This window comes from Rhineura floridana, chromosome 9 (assembly GCF_030035675.1).
Source record: "Rhineura floridana isolate rRhiFlo1 chromosome 9, rRhiFlo1.hap2, whole genome shotgun sequence".
NCBI lineage: Eukaryota > Metazoa > Chordata > Lepidosauria > Squamata > Rhineuridae > Rhineura > Rhineura floridana.
In genome coordinates this window covers 106,651,953-106,665,391 of record NC_084488.1, presented here as the reverse complement: position 1 = coordinate 106,665,391, position 13,439 = coordinate 106,651,953, and the positions used below count along the sequence as shown (strand labels likewise).

The window sequence follows — 13,439 nt, the reverse complement described above, 5'->3', positions numbered from 1 at the left end:
AATGATTTCCTACTGCGGTGGTTATATAGGATGCCAACACAATGGATCTTGTGTGATATATATATATACACACACACATACATATATATATTAGAATCTTGTATGTTTCAGTTTCCTCTGGATTGTATGTCAGCCTTTTAAAATGGTAGTTGGGCTATGAGGGTGAAATCTGCTGAGTAGGCATAGGATGCAGCTCTGTGTGGCATGAAGGGGAGACTGAGTGAAACAGAGTAATTATCTCTAGTTACTGTCAAATTAGGGGATGGGAAATGTATCCAGGTATACATTTTAAAAATGGTTGCTCTTAATCAAGTTGGATTACTCCTTCAGGGAAGGCTTTTTATTAGTGGTGATGTTGCTGCTGCCTCTGCTCCCCCCTTTAGGAGTATAAAAAGGATAATTTGAGGAATCCCACAGCTAAATGTGTGTGGGGAGATATCCATCTCAATATATTGAAACAGCATGATGATTTCTGAATGCTTTCTTTCCCTTAAATTCACAACCACCAGCCTCCTACTCTGGCCCCCTTTCCAATCCACACACACACACACACACAACCCCCCCTCCCCAAGCTGGCCTGTTTCAAGATGAACTTTGGCACTGCCTAGTAGTAATGTAGATTCCTGTATTTCTTCTCTGGTTGGAAACAATTCCACCAATTGTGGCAAGGGGCATGTTGGTTAAAATGTCTGGCCGCTCCTGCTTGGGATTTGTGAATAAGTGGATGCTGTACTCTTTTTCTGGATAATTGCAACTTTTGTTGTACTGGAGGACAACAAACTATGGCGAGAATATTGCTAATTGAACCAAGTAGGGGGTGGGCAACTGGTTGACCCTACTGTTGTTTTGGAAGTATTAAAATCCCATCTTTCTGTGTTTGCCCAGCCTTTATGTTCAAGGTATAATTTGCTGGCCATCTTCTAGAATACACTACCGTTCATAAAAGTGCCAACCTCAAATTTTGCCTTTAAGCACACTCTGGCACAGTTTGGGTTTGGAAGGTTTGGTGTGAAGTGGAGTGGAGCATCCTGGCTAACTGGATTTGTGTCATTTAGGAGGCAGGATAATTGCACTTAGCACTTTGTTGTGCCTATGTGATATTGGAGAGCAAAGGTGTGTGTTCTTTCTTTTGTTCTCTTTTTGCTGGGGAGAAAAATAGGTTATATGTGATACTTAACTTAAAAAAAATAAAACAGTAGAAGGCTGACTCCACAGGCACTGAATTTATACTGTATTGAGAAGAGTCAAATATAAAAATTTGGAGAGTAACTCCTTGTCTTAAGACTTCGTCATGTTGCAGATTTCCAGTAATAGCAGTTTTCTGTGTAGGAGAATCCTAAACGGCAGAAGCCATTTATTAATCCAGGCCAGACTCTTGATTCTCTTTATTTATTTCATTTATTATTTGATTTATATCCCGCCTTTCTCCCAGCAGGAGTCCAGGGCAGTAGGTGGCAGGTGATGGAGAGAAAGCTTTGCAGCAAAGGTTGGGGAGAGTGAGAAGCATTGGATCATATGCATCCTTTTATTTTTTTACCTAGAGGAGAAAGTTTTTATCAAACAGTTAACAGTAAAAAATGTCTGCACATTTTTAACAGTCTGGTTTTTCCCATGAGCAAACAGCTGTTGGGAATCTGTTAAAAATGGATATTGCAAATAGCATTGCTTTGATTTCAGTAAGGATGTTCTCTGTGTGACTTCAATGTGCATGCCCCTTGCAGGATTGGACACTGCACTTAAAGGAAGATCCTGCACATTCAGGTCTCTTTGTGGGACTGGAACAGCTGTGATAATGCCAAGGACTTGTTTGGGGGCACCACATTCAAAGCAGTAACTCAGTGGGACTTTTTAGCAGGCATACACAGGATTGGACTGTTAGGCTGCAGTTCTGTGCACACTTACCTGGGAGTAGCTCCTACTGAACTCGGTGAGACTTTCTATTAAACGTGTGCATAAGATTTGGCTGCATTAACTATGCTTGGTTGTTTAGCAGTCTGTCTCTGCTTGCAATCGGACAAAATTGCTCTTTGCAAGGCAGATTTCGGTTATGGTGTGAGAGTGAGACTGGAACTTTGAAATGAGAGAATTCCAACCAGCTTCTTTGGTTAGCGTGCTCAGCTTCTTCTTTGGTTTTGCATCAGAAAAAAAATAAATTCTAGACATTTAGGCTACAGATATCAGCATGGCAGCTCATTGCTTCATATACCCAGCAGTGTTCACGTATGGAATATATTCTAGTTAGTCTCCCCTCAAATCCTACTCAAGTAAAATTAATCATAGTGTCCAGAAGTCTTGGAAACCAGGGATCAAATAGATAGCAACCCAGAAATATTAAGCATTAAAATGAAATGGAAATCTTGATATTTAAAGTGACCTTGGGGGAGGTAGAAGGTCACAGTTTGCAATGTGACGGGAATTATTTCCCAAAGTAAAATGTCACCCAGCTTAGTCTTAAACTGTATTTGTCATTATGTCACCTTAACCAGTGAAATATTTGCATGCTTAAAAGTGTAATTTGGGAACATCCACCTCCAAGGAATCATTAAAAAAAAAAAAAAATTAGAACCCAATGCTCACATTGAAGGCCGTATAAATTATAGAATTTATTGATGCAAATTTTGATTAAATTTTAACACGAGCAGGGCTAGCCTGGCCCTTGGGCACAAGCCTGCCCTGGTGCTCCCCTTCTGCGATTCGTGGCAGGATTGGTGCCGTGGATCGCATGGCGAGAGCTCTGGAGCCCTCGCCATTCCCTTGCTCAATCTACCTTTCTCAGCTGTTGTGCGGTTGCATGCGCAGCGCTGCCCTTAACCAAGATGGCAGCCAAGGTTTCGCTGAGGGGCTGAAGCCTCTGCTGCCATCTTGGCTCATGGCAGGGATGCGCGCATCTAGCACGAACCAAGGAAGGGGAGCGGAGGGGTCCCTGTAGCTCCAGGGGCCCTCAGCCAGGGCCCCACCTGGCCGCCCTTTGGAGCTAGCCCTGAACATGAGTCACATGACACAAATTATTTGCAGTGTATGGCAAATTTTCCTCACAGCTTCTGAATTTTAAGTTGTCTGCTTTTTTTTAATGGAACTTGCAGCATGATCCTTTATATGGCTACTCAGAGGGAAGTTCCATAAAGGTCAACAAGGAAAAGATTTCAGCCTTAGTTGTGAATGTTACTGGCCATCCTGTTGCATCAGTGATCCAGGAACCATAACTCCCAACACTATTTTTTAGTTGATTTCTATACTGCTGTTCACCAAAACTGGTCATAAGGTGGCTTATAAAAAGGAAGATAATATAAAAACACAGTGCATAAAAAATGAAAGCGCTGAAATAATTTTCATGAATTACATACATGGCGCAATTAAAAAGATCATAAAAATGACTTAATCCATCAGGCACCAAAAGCCCGATGAAAAAGGTGAGGTTTTACCTGCTCTCCTCTCCACTGAGTAAGCACAACTCACTTTCTCTCATTGTTGTTCTAATGTTTTATTCTCAGATGTTTTAATTTTTGTATATTGTATTTTTAAATATTTTTGTGCGCCTCTTTGAGATCCAGATGTGGTGAAAAGCAGGTTATACATTTTTAATAATAAATAATGTGAGGTTTGAAAGAGGTTTTTCCAGATCTGAAGGCACAGCTTGCAGAGAGGCATGAAGGCTCTCTCAGTGCTGTAGTTATTTATTACTGACCTCTGTTAATATTTCCCAAATGGAGGGGGTTGGTGTCTTGTATCTCTTCTTCCCCCACCCTTTGTTCAATCTTTTTGGCCTAGAGGACTGCAGAAGTAAAATCTGAAATGAAAGCTGCTGTTATCACTTTAAATTGAGGAGAGTTTCATGACAGAGTCAGCACCTCATCTGATCAATAGTAATTGTGGCTGCAGTGATTATTGAGCAGCACTAGAATTATATATTTTTTACCAAAATGGATCAGAAGTGGGCAGAGTTTAACTAGCTTCAGCAGGTTTGTTTGTCAGATTTATAACCAACTCTTCAATGTTGGCTTGTGGGGTTCAATCCTGTTTTCTGCAGGGTTTGGGTGGGAACTGGCTGGCATGCTGAAACCGAGCAGGATTGAATTTGGTGTGGGGAGTTCAGTCCTGCTTTCTGCAGCACAACCAACATCGCGTATGATGTCTGGTGTAGGGAAGTGGGCATGGTTCCAGAAAAATGGTTTTGCAGGCCAAATCGGGGGGGGGGAGCTTGTGGGGCACGTTTGCCCCTTGGGTCACGCTTGGGCTTTGGGCCAGAGGTTCCCCATTCCTGCAGTACACTTTGGTTTTGGCTATTCTTGTTATGGGATTCCCTCCTCCTCCCGTAGACTTCTTTCACCCTTCACATGCAGTCATGTTGGATCTACTGTTTTGTTTTTGTCTGGGAGTAGAGTATAATTGAGGCAGCCATGTGGACACGGCCATTTATGGCTCCAAGTACCTCATGTGTAGGCTATCTATTGAGGTTGTTGGCCAAGTGGTAATGCTTGTTCTCACACTGTCTATATGGTAATTTGACTCTATATACTTGGAATACTACCTCTTTATGTTGTGCTGCTTCTAAAGATTAATATAAAGTTGCACAGGAAAACTCCCACAGGTTCATTTCTCAAGCTTCAGGCCTTTGCCCCCCCCCCCAAAGCTTGGTACGCATGCTCACTTACTCACACACTCACTAAGGGCCCATTCTTGAACATAGATAGAAGACAGAAAGCTGCCTTGGACCCAGGTCAAGCTATTTAGCTAGCCCAGTGTTATCTGCTTCTGTTTTGATTGGCAGTGGCTCTCCAGGGTCATGGGAAAAGATCTCCCCCTGCACTACTTGGAAATGCCAGGGATCAGAGTTGGGATGTTCTGCATGCAAAGGCCGTGCTCTACCACTGAGCTAATGGTCCCTTCTCGTTGACTGCTCAGAATGTGGCAACATGACTAAAAGTCAGCATGGAGAGCCTCCAAACTGCAGCTGCCGAATGCTGACAGGGTCCTGAGGTGGTTCCTAAGTAGAGCTCTGTATATACTTAGCTTCATTTTTTTGTGGGACTGCTGTGCAAGCACGGAAGCTGCTGATCAGGGCATTCATTCACACGTTTTACCTGAATCCATAAAGCACGTTCCTAGCTGTTATGATGGGAGAAAAAGAGGTGGAAAATAGCTGAGAGGTTTTAGAAGCCATGGTTAGGTCCTGTCAGAATTTGGTGGCCAAGAGTTACACTCTGTGCCTGTACTTTGATTCTCCCCAGTTGTGGTTCTCTCCAGGGCTCTGCATGTTGTTACCAACAACCCTTTGTTTAAAATGTGGGAATGCTTATTGGCCATTGATGGGCAGGGTATACATTTTATACAAAACTAAATCTGCATTTTTGCAAGAAAAAAACCTAGAATTCTAGTGCAATATTTACTCAGAAAAAGTGCTGCTGCATTCATTGGAGTTTACTCTCCATTAACCTTATTGGGATTACAACCTTAGTGACCTTTATAAACTGGCCACATATCAGTAAATTTCCCAGCTCCTGATGACTGGAAATTTCTACTCAGTGTTGCGCCCCCCCCTTCATATTTTCATTTTGTGACCTTCATAAACTATCCATAGCCAGGCAGACTTCGCAGCCCACAATAACTTGCAATTCACCTCCTGCCACGTTTCTGAGATTTCCCAGGTATTGCATATACATTTAAAATTTATTTTCACAATCTTAAGGTTTAGAAACGTGATTCTCAAGAATCTGTGCATTGCATATGCTAATTTCTGGGTTTGAGGACCTCACATAACAGTATTGTTTTGTATGCATGTGCCTATCCTCAGTATCTTACCCTATTCCTTTTTTTATTTCCCAAATCCTTGTTCGGGAAAAAATCAAACAAGTTGTTAAATTAACAAATGTTTAATGTTAATCATTCTTATAGCAGAATTTGGTAAATGTTTTTAAAGATGTTTTGTTTTAATGTGTGTTAAAGTTTGTTTCTATGATGTTTTAAAGTTTTTAGTGCTTTTGTTTGCCGACCTGGGCTTCTGCCGGGAAGAAGGGCGGGATATAAATCAAATAATAAATAAATAAATACATACATACATACACACACACACTTGTATGGAGAATTTGAGATGTGAAGGCCCATGAAAAAAATCTCACCCTCCTCTCTTTTGGGGAGGGGGTCACATCTTTTAGGCCTCATCTGCACTATTCTGCTAAAGTAGGTTCGTGCCACTTTGAATAGTCATGGCTTCTCCCATAGAATCCTAGGAGCTATAGTTTAAGGATGCTGTGAGTTGTTAGGAAACCTCTATTCTACTCACAGCGCTATAATCCCTTAGAGTTCCCTGGGAAGAGAGATGGATTGTTAAACCACTCTGTGAATTGTAGCTCCCATGATTCTTTGGGGAAAGCCATGACTGTTAAGTGGTATAATACTGCTTTAAATGTATAGTACAGATGGGGTCTTAGTCTATGAGGACAGGGTAGTTGCAGCTCTGTATCCAGATAAACAGAGCTACACAAACATACTTCACATTCTTGCATCAAATATATAAGTACTTGGATATTTGAGATTTTCCCCAACCTCGTGGACAAAATACTGTGTGGGAATACTACAAATACCAAAAGATGCTTAACACATCTGCGCTCAGACACACTCTTCGGTTGCAAGGTGAACTAGCGCAGGAGAGAGCAAGCAGATTTTGCATGTCAAATCTACCCCTCTCCACCAACACATCAGTATTTTTCTAAAGAATCGGCTTTGCGAGGATGTGAATAATGGAAATGGGGAAATTGATTGTCCTCCTTACTGGCTTAGCCAAGCCAACATAGCCTCAGCTGCAAAGAATTAAAAAAGGCCACTTTTTGCTACTATCAGGGCATAAATACTTTATTTGTGCATCATGTGCTTTTCATTTTTCTTCAGTGGTGCTTGTTCATTTCATGTAAAGTATTATTAAGGTTTTATTTAGTAGACTACTGTCTCCAGGTGAGAACATGCTGCTGAACCAGTTTTTGCAACGAGTATAGGGCTGCTTAGAGGTTGCGTCACTTGGCTGGGCTGTTCCAGCATAGGCCCTCCTCCACCCCCTCAAGCCTTGAAACAGAATGCAGTAACAAGATTACTACACGCAAACTGCAGGAAACCATATAGGTCTACTTGGATGGGACTGGGAATTACGGTAGACGAATAACTTTCTAGTATTACTTTTAGATTGCTGCAGTGATACCGTCATCATAGGAACCCCAGAGTTAGCCTAGATCAGTGAATCCCAACCTGGGGGCCACGGCCCCCAAGGGGGTCGCGGAACAATAAAAAGGGGGCCGCGAAGAAGAGTGCAGAGGAATGCCACCTCTGCCACCACAGCAAGAACAGTAGGCAGAAGAATATGCGATTATTTCAAGAAATTCAGGAGTGAAACACAGGAAGGCTCACTGCTTGTTCAGTGCCCGCCTGCCCGCCTTCTGTGCACACGCACGGACACCACACAAGTCCTCCCCTTGCACGTTCCTTCCGTGGTCCGTTGGTAGCCCTGGTGGATTGGGGTGTGTGGGTGGAGGAGGTGATGGTGCTGAGGTGAATCCTTCCATTCCTGGAACCGCCTCAAACGAGGAGGAGGGGCGGCAACGGCGGAGCAGGAACAGCAGCGCACTGTCTCTTGCCGCTTCCGTCATCATGGCTCCCCTGTGCAGCAGCCTGGCCTGCTGGGGATGCAGGTGAGAAACCAGCCGACTACTCCTTCCCCTCTCTTTTTTCTGCTTAGGCTTGAAATTGCTAATTTCCCAAATTAGAAGGGTGCGGAGGGAAGGCTTTTGCGGGAGACTGCCCCACACACTTCTCCTCCCCCCCCACTAGTGATATGCAGGGCTTTCTCCTAGGGTTGCTAACATTGGGAGGGGGTGGAAGCAGTAGGTGGGGGGGTCAGGGTGGGACGGTGTCTGGCCAAACCTGTGTCTGGCGGGGGGGGGCAAGGGGATGCCTGAGTGTGATGGATTTAACAACTATTCAGGCTGTCTCATGAAAAGGAGGAAGAAGACGATGTGTTTCCCAACTTGCCTTGCTCAAGGAACCATCCCCTTCTTAAATTAATGGACAGCCGTTCCCCCTTTCGTTATTTGGATCCTGTTCTCATCTGGGGGCTTAACTCTATATATGGCCCAGATCTTTTAAAAAGCAACAACCTTGTACTGATCTACTATAGTTAAGGAGAATAGATGACCTTCAGGGTGTCCTGTGCCACCCCTCTGAGTAAGTGTGGTATGATACATAAGGATCATAAAAATGTTCAAATACAAAGAGGTAATTTTTGGCTGGCTTATGGAAGATTGTGTGTGTGTGTGTGTGTATCTCTGTCACACACCCCCTTTGATAAAGAGATGTAAGGGATTTTATTTTTAGTTTCTATTCCTTGTTTTGCTTTTTTGTTAGCAAAATCGAAATATGGTAAGACAGTGAGCCACTGTCACAGCATCCTTGATGGGTGGGAGACCCTGGGTATGGGTGTGGATGTTTGTGTTTTGGGAGCTCGTGTGTGTGTGTGTGTGTGTGTGTGTGTGTGTACATGTATGTGTATGTGTATGGGGTTGGTGTGTGAAGCCCCTAGTTACCTAGTAAGTTGACTATCCTTCAGATTTTGTTATAAGTTCTTTATATTCTGTAATCTGCCCTGGGCCTTTCTGGTGAAGGGCAGATAATAAATATCATATTTGTTGTTGAGATGAACAAAAAATGACATTACTTAACACTTCATTATGTATTTTTTTCAATTAACAGATACTAAAATTACAACAATTAGCATGTGGGAGTCACAAAATGGTTTGAGTTTAAAAATAGGGTCCTGTACTCCTAAAGGTTGGGAACCACTGGCCTAGATGAATGGTTTTCAGATTTCTTAGCTTCAGAGACAATGTTCTGTATTGATCCTTCTGTGTTGCAGAGATCTCTGGGAAATGTACTGTGGTTCGTGTTGGGCCTCACCATTGCTCCACATAAGCAGAGTTAAATGTATCCAAGAGAACATCCAACATTCCTCTGCGGTTATGTTTTTATAGGAGACAATTGTTAGTGTTTTGCAGCGAGTATTGGTGAGTTACCAACAATCCTTTCCTGAAAGATAAGGTGCTGTGACCTTCAGGCTTGTGTAGATACTGAGTTTATCTTTTAGATGGCATCTGGTGGCAAATGCTTTGGGAGTAGATGTTTATGTTGAGGGATGAGGAAACCTATGACCCTTTAGATGATGTTGAACCATAACTTCCTTTATCCATGACCATTGGTCATGCTGGCTTGGGATGATGAGTGCTGGAGTCCAACTACACCTAGAGGGTACCCTTGGTTTATGCTCATATGGTCCTAAGACAACAGCTTCCTAACTTTCTGCTTCCTTCTAAATTCTGTTGTAGGAGTTATAGTGGAGGTCAGCTAGCTGGGTGTTCTCTTGTGTTGGCCCAATGCCTTTGGAATGACCTTCCCTCTAAGTGGGGGTTGGGTGGGTCCTCACCACTACATTCCTTAAATTTTGACTGCAGGTGAAGACACCTTTTTACCCAGGCCTTTGGGGAGGAGTGAGGTATGTTGGGGATTCAGATGTTTTTGTAGCTGCCTTCTAATTTTTTTATTTTGTGTTTTGGTTGTTCATGGTTAAGTTTGATTTATGGTTAAGGTTGATATATTTCCACCCTGGGACCTTTCGTGTGAAAGCTGGATTACAAATATTTTAAATTATTAATAAATAAATCTTCAGTATTGGAAGAGGCTTGGAATAATTGGAGGAGCTCTCCTTGGATTCCTGACTTGTGGACACTAATTGCTATTACCAGTTGGGCACATTAGGATTATTATGATGATTGTCGTTTAGAATTATTAGTCACTTGTTACCTGAAGGTCTCCACTGCCTCTTTGATATAGCAAAATGCCCCACTCTCTGCCAGTTTGTGGCTATCTTCACCACACCTTGTTGGTACATGAGGATGTTCTGAGACTTGGAGATTCCAGTTACAAATCCTCTGTTCATTTGCTGTTGGAACCTTTTTTTAAAGCCACCAGCATTTCGCAGTTTCACTTTCCCATCTGTAAAGTGAGAATATAATTATGGGTGGCTGTTCTGTTGCCTGTTCTGAGCATTACGGATGGGAGAGGTAATATGCAGAAAAACATGACTTGCTGAATAAAAAGCTTCAAGCACTCTTTTTAGAATGCTTTCAGCTCTCTGCTTCTGGACATTTCCTTCCTCGTATTGTTCCCATATGGAGTTTATTTTTCAGAGCTGCTAAAAGGGGGGGAGAAAAACACCTGCCTGGGTGAATGTAAGATGCAACGTAAAGAAGAGGGAAGCGTAGATTAATGAATGCAGAGTGCTCCTTCCCTGTGCTTTCTCCTCTGATTGAATGCTGCTAGCGAATGGCACTAAGATAGACTCATTATTACCTGTAAAATATATTCTCAAAAAGAAGGCGAGTGAAGTAGTTCTCAGGAGTGCTGTTAACGTACAAGTGCCCATTTATAACCATAGACTTGCAGAAACTTCTATTACCGTGACATCCTCTGCAGCAGAGTACTGCAGCATGTGTTACAGCACACTGCTTATTCTGAGCCAGACTTGCCGTATGCCTGAATGATGACTGGCGGTGAAGAATTCTGTTTTTAGTGTCAGAGATGGGCCAAAGGAGCACAACTCCGAACTGACACTTCTCCGAAAGGTTTGGCATATGCCCCTCTCTCAAGTGAAGGGCGTGCCAACAGTTGGAATGGAAGTCTGTGCTGAATTGTGATATTTCAGCAACTTACTTGAACTGGAATGTTCTTGAACCCCAACAACATTATATATTGTTTGCTCTGTTTCCAGTGGAGCTGTGGAAGAGCCATACTGCATGTGTGGTGCTCTTTGCTATGAGTTGTGCAGATAAAACAAAGGGGAGCTTTATTTTTATGTATGTACTAGGCAGGGCTGGTTCTAAAGGGCGGCCAGGTGGGGCACTGGCCTGAGGGCCCCTGGAGATACAGGAGGCCCTCCGCTCTCCTTCCGCGATTTGCAGAAGCATCTGCAGACCACTATCCCCCCGCTTTACCTACCTTTCTGTAGTTTTTTGCGGTGCGCAGATTTGCCATCAATTAAGATGGCGGCTGAGGTTTCCTTAAGGGGCTGAAGCCTCTGCCGCCATCTTTGCTGATGGCACGCATGCATTCTACACGTGCACGTTCCTGCCATCAACAAAAAACAACTGAAAGGTAGGTGAAGTGTAGGGATAGCGGGGGGATGGCGGGTGGCGCGGAAGCTCCTGTCTTGCGGTCTGCAGATGCTTAAGTTTTGTGGATCGCGGAGGGGGAGCGGGGCCCCCAGGGCAGGCTGGTACCCAAAGGCCCTGGCATGCCTGGGGCCGGCCCTGGTACTAGGGACTTTGCCCCTGTGCACTTTGCACACCAGGCACTCCCAAACCATCCCCCTCCCAGGCAATTTATTCCTCTTGCCAACACTCCCTCGCAAGACCCCTAGTGTCTGCAGGCATTGGTGTGCCTCAGCCACCATGGGCTGGCTCATACTCCTTGCCCACTTGCCTCATCTGTTCCTGCAGAGGTGGAGTTCCTACTGCTGCTTCATGCTGCCTCCTGACAAATGCTGCTGCCACCCCTTCTAGGCCGCTTACGAGCTTCCCACGTGCCTGGGCTGCCCAGGCTGATGCCCCCACCGACGTCCCACTTGGGTTGCTTCCTGGCCTCCCTCCCGACCCCACGGCCTGGAGCAAAGGGAGGCTGCACGGCAGCAACACCAAAGCTTCCCGTGAAGCATGTCCGTGGGTTGCTCAGGCCACCTATCTGCGGCACTGCGAACTGCACAGCATGACAGCGTGACGTTTACAATTTTATTATATGTATGGATTGTAAAGATTTATAACCTGCCCTCAGTAAAATTCCTAGTGCGGCTTATAGAAAATCAAATCACATTATAAAATCAAGAATGTGCAAAAGCATACTAAGACAGCAAAGTCAATAGCATAAACGTACAGCAGAGTCAGCTAGTACTAAACACGTCAAATTGAATTAAAAGGCCTAATGAAAATGCCTTCACATCACACTGAAATGACAGAGAAGGGGAGGGGATTCCACAATTGCGGCACCAATGCTGAGAAGGCTCTTCTTCCAGTAATCAGCTGCTGTATCCAATCTGTGGGCTCCCTTTGGAAGGAGGAGTGTGAGATAATGATGATTTAAAAATGAATTGTTATTACTGCAGGGGAACCTGGAGCAGGGACTGTGATAAGGACGTGCAAAAATCCACAAATTAATTTCCCAGCTCACCACTGGTGAGTACATCTTGACTCTGGCGAGAGCACATCGTAGAGAGCCTTTGCCCTTCTATGCCTGGAGAAGTGTGAGGACTCTTCAGAAGGGCAGGAGAATAGCGGGGACTCTCCCTAATGCGGCACTGTACCTCAAAGATATTCAGAGAGACATGGGATATCTTGTTGCTTTCTGAGTGAGTCTTAGTGCAATGGAGACAAATCCCATCCCTCTCCCTTACATTTTATTTTTTCCTGAGCACAGTGTAATCCCAGAAGTCCCTCCCTCTGGAGTTGGCATATGTTCATGGCAAGGATCAGTTTTGGCTGGCTAACTGGGCAAAAGCCACAATTTGTTGGCCCCTGAGCACATGTGGATACATTTCAGGGATTACCCTAGTCCCAACCTTGGAGGGCTTTGAAGGTCAAAACGAGCCCTTTAATTGAGTCTGGATACTTGGAAGAGCACCAGCATGATATTATCATAATTCCCCAGTCCTAGTTAGTAACTTCTAACTGAAATGCATAGCTAGATTTATGGCAGACACTGTTCACTTAAATGGGTAGAAAGGTGTTGTGATTTCTGTGAATTGCATTCTGGGCTTGGGCATGTTCAGTAAGATAATGCATTAAATCAGTTCCAATATTTTACCAGAAGGAGGATTCTACCATTAATTTTATTTATTGCTTTAATATCCCACTATTCCTCCAAGGAGCTGAAGGCTATGTGCATGGTTTTACCCATAAATCTTATCTTCACAACAATCCTGTGAGGTGATTAGGCTAAGAGACTGACTGATCTAAGGTTCCCAGTGAGCTTCATAGCTGAGTGGGAATGTGAACCTGCCTCCTAGTTCCTAGTCTGGCACTGTTAACCACTGTACCAATCTGACAGTGATTCACAGAATGTTTAGCTCTTCCCCAAAACTGAAATACTACACAGGTTTATCGGGATGTAAGTACCATTTGATTTGATGGGTGTTTTTATGTTTTAGAGTAGAGGTTCCCAAACCGTGGTCCTTGAGCTTCATACAGGTGGTCCACAGAAGTTTGTAAAAAGAAAATTAAAACTCATACAGGCCCTAACATTAAAATTACATTACAATTGCTTCAACAGGCAGAAAAATCATTATCCGTCAATACCCTCAGCAATTTTCAAGGTGTCCAGGGGGAAAATGTTTGGTAACCACTGTTTTAGAGATC

General features: G+C 43.8%; 1 protein-coding gene across 2 annotated transcripts in view; it reads left to right on the top strand.

Moving 5' to 3' along the window:
* Window positions 1–13,439, top strand: part of AFF1 (ALF transcription elongation factor 1) — a 193,800-nt gene that overhangs the window by 25,421 nt on the left and 154,940 nt on the right. The gene's annotated exons all lie outside the window — the stretch shown is intronic.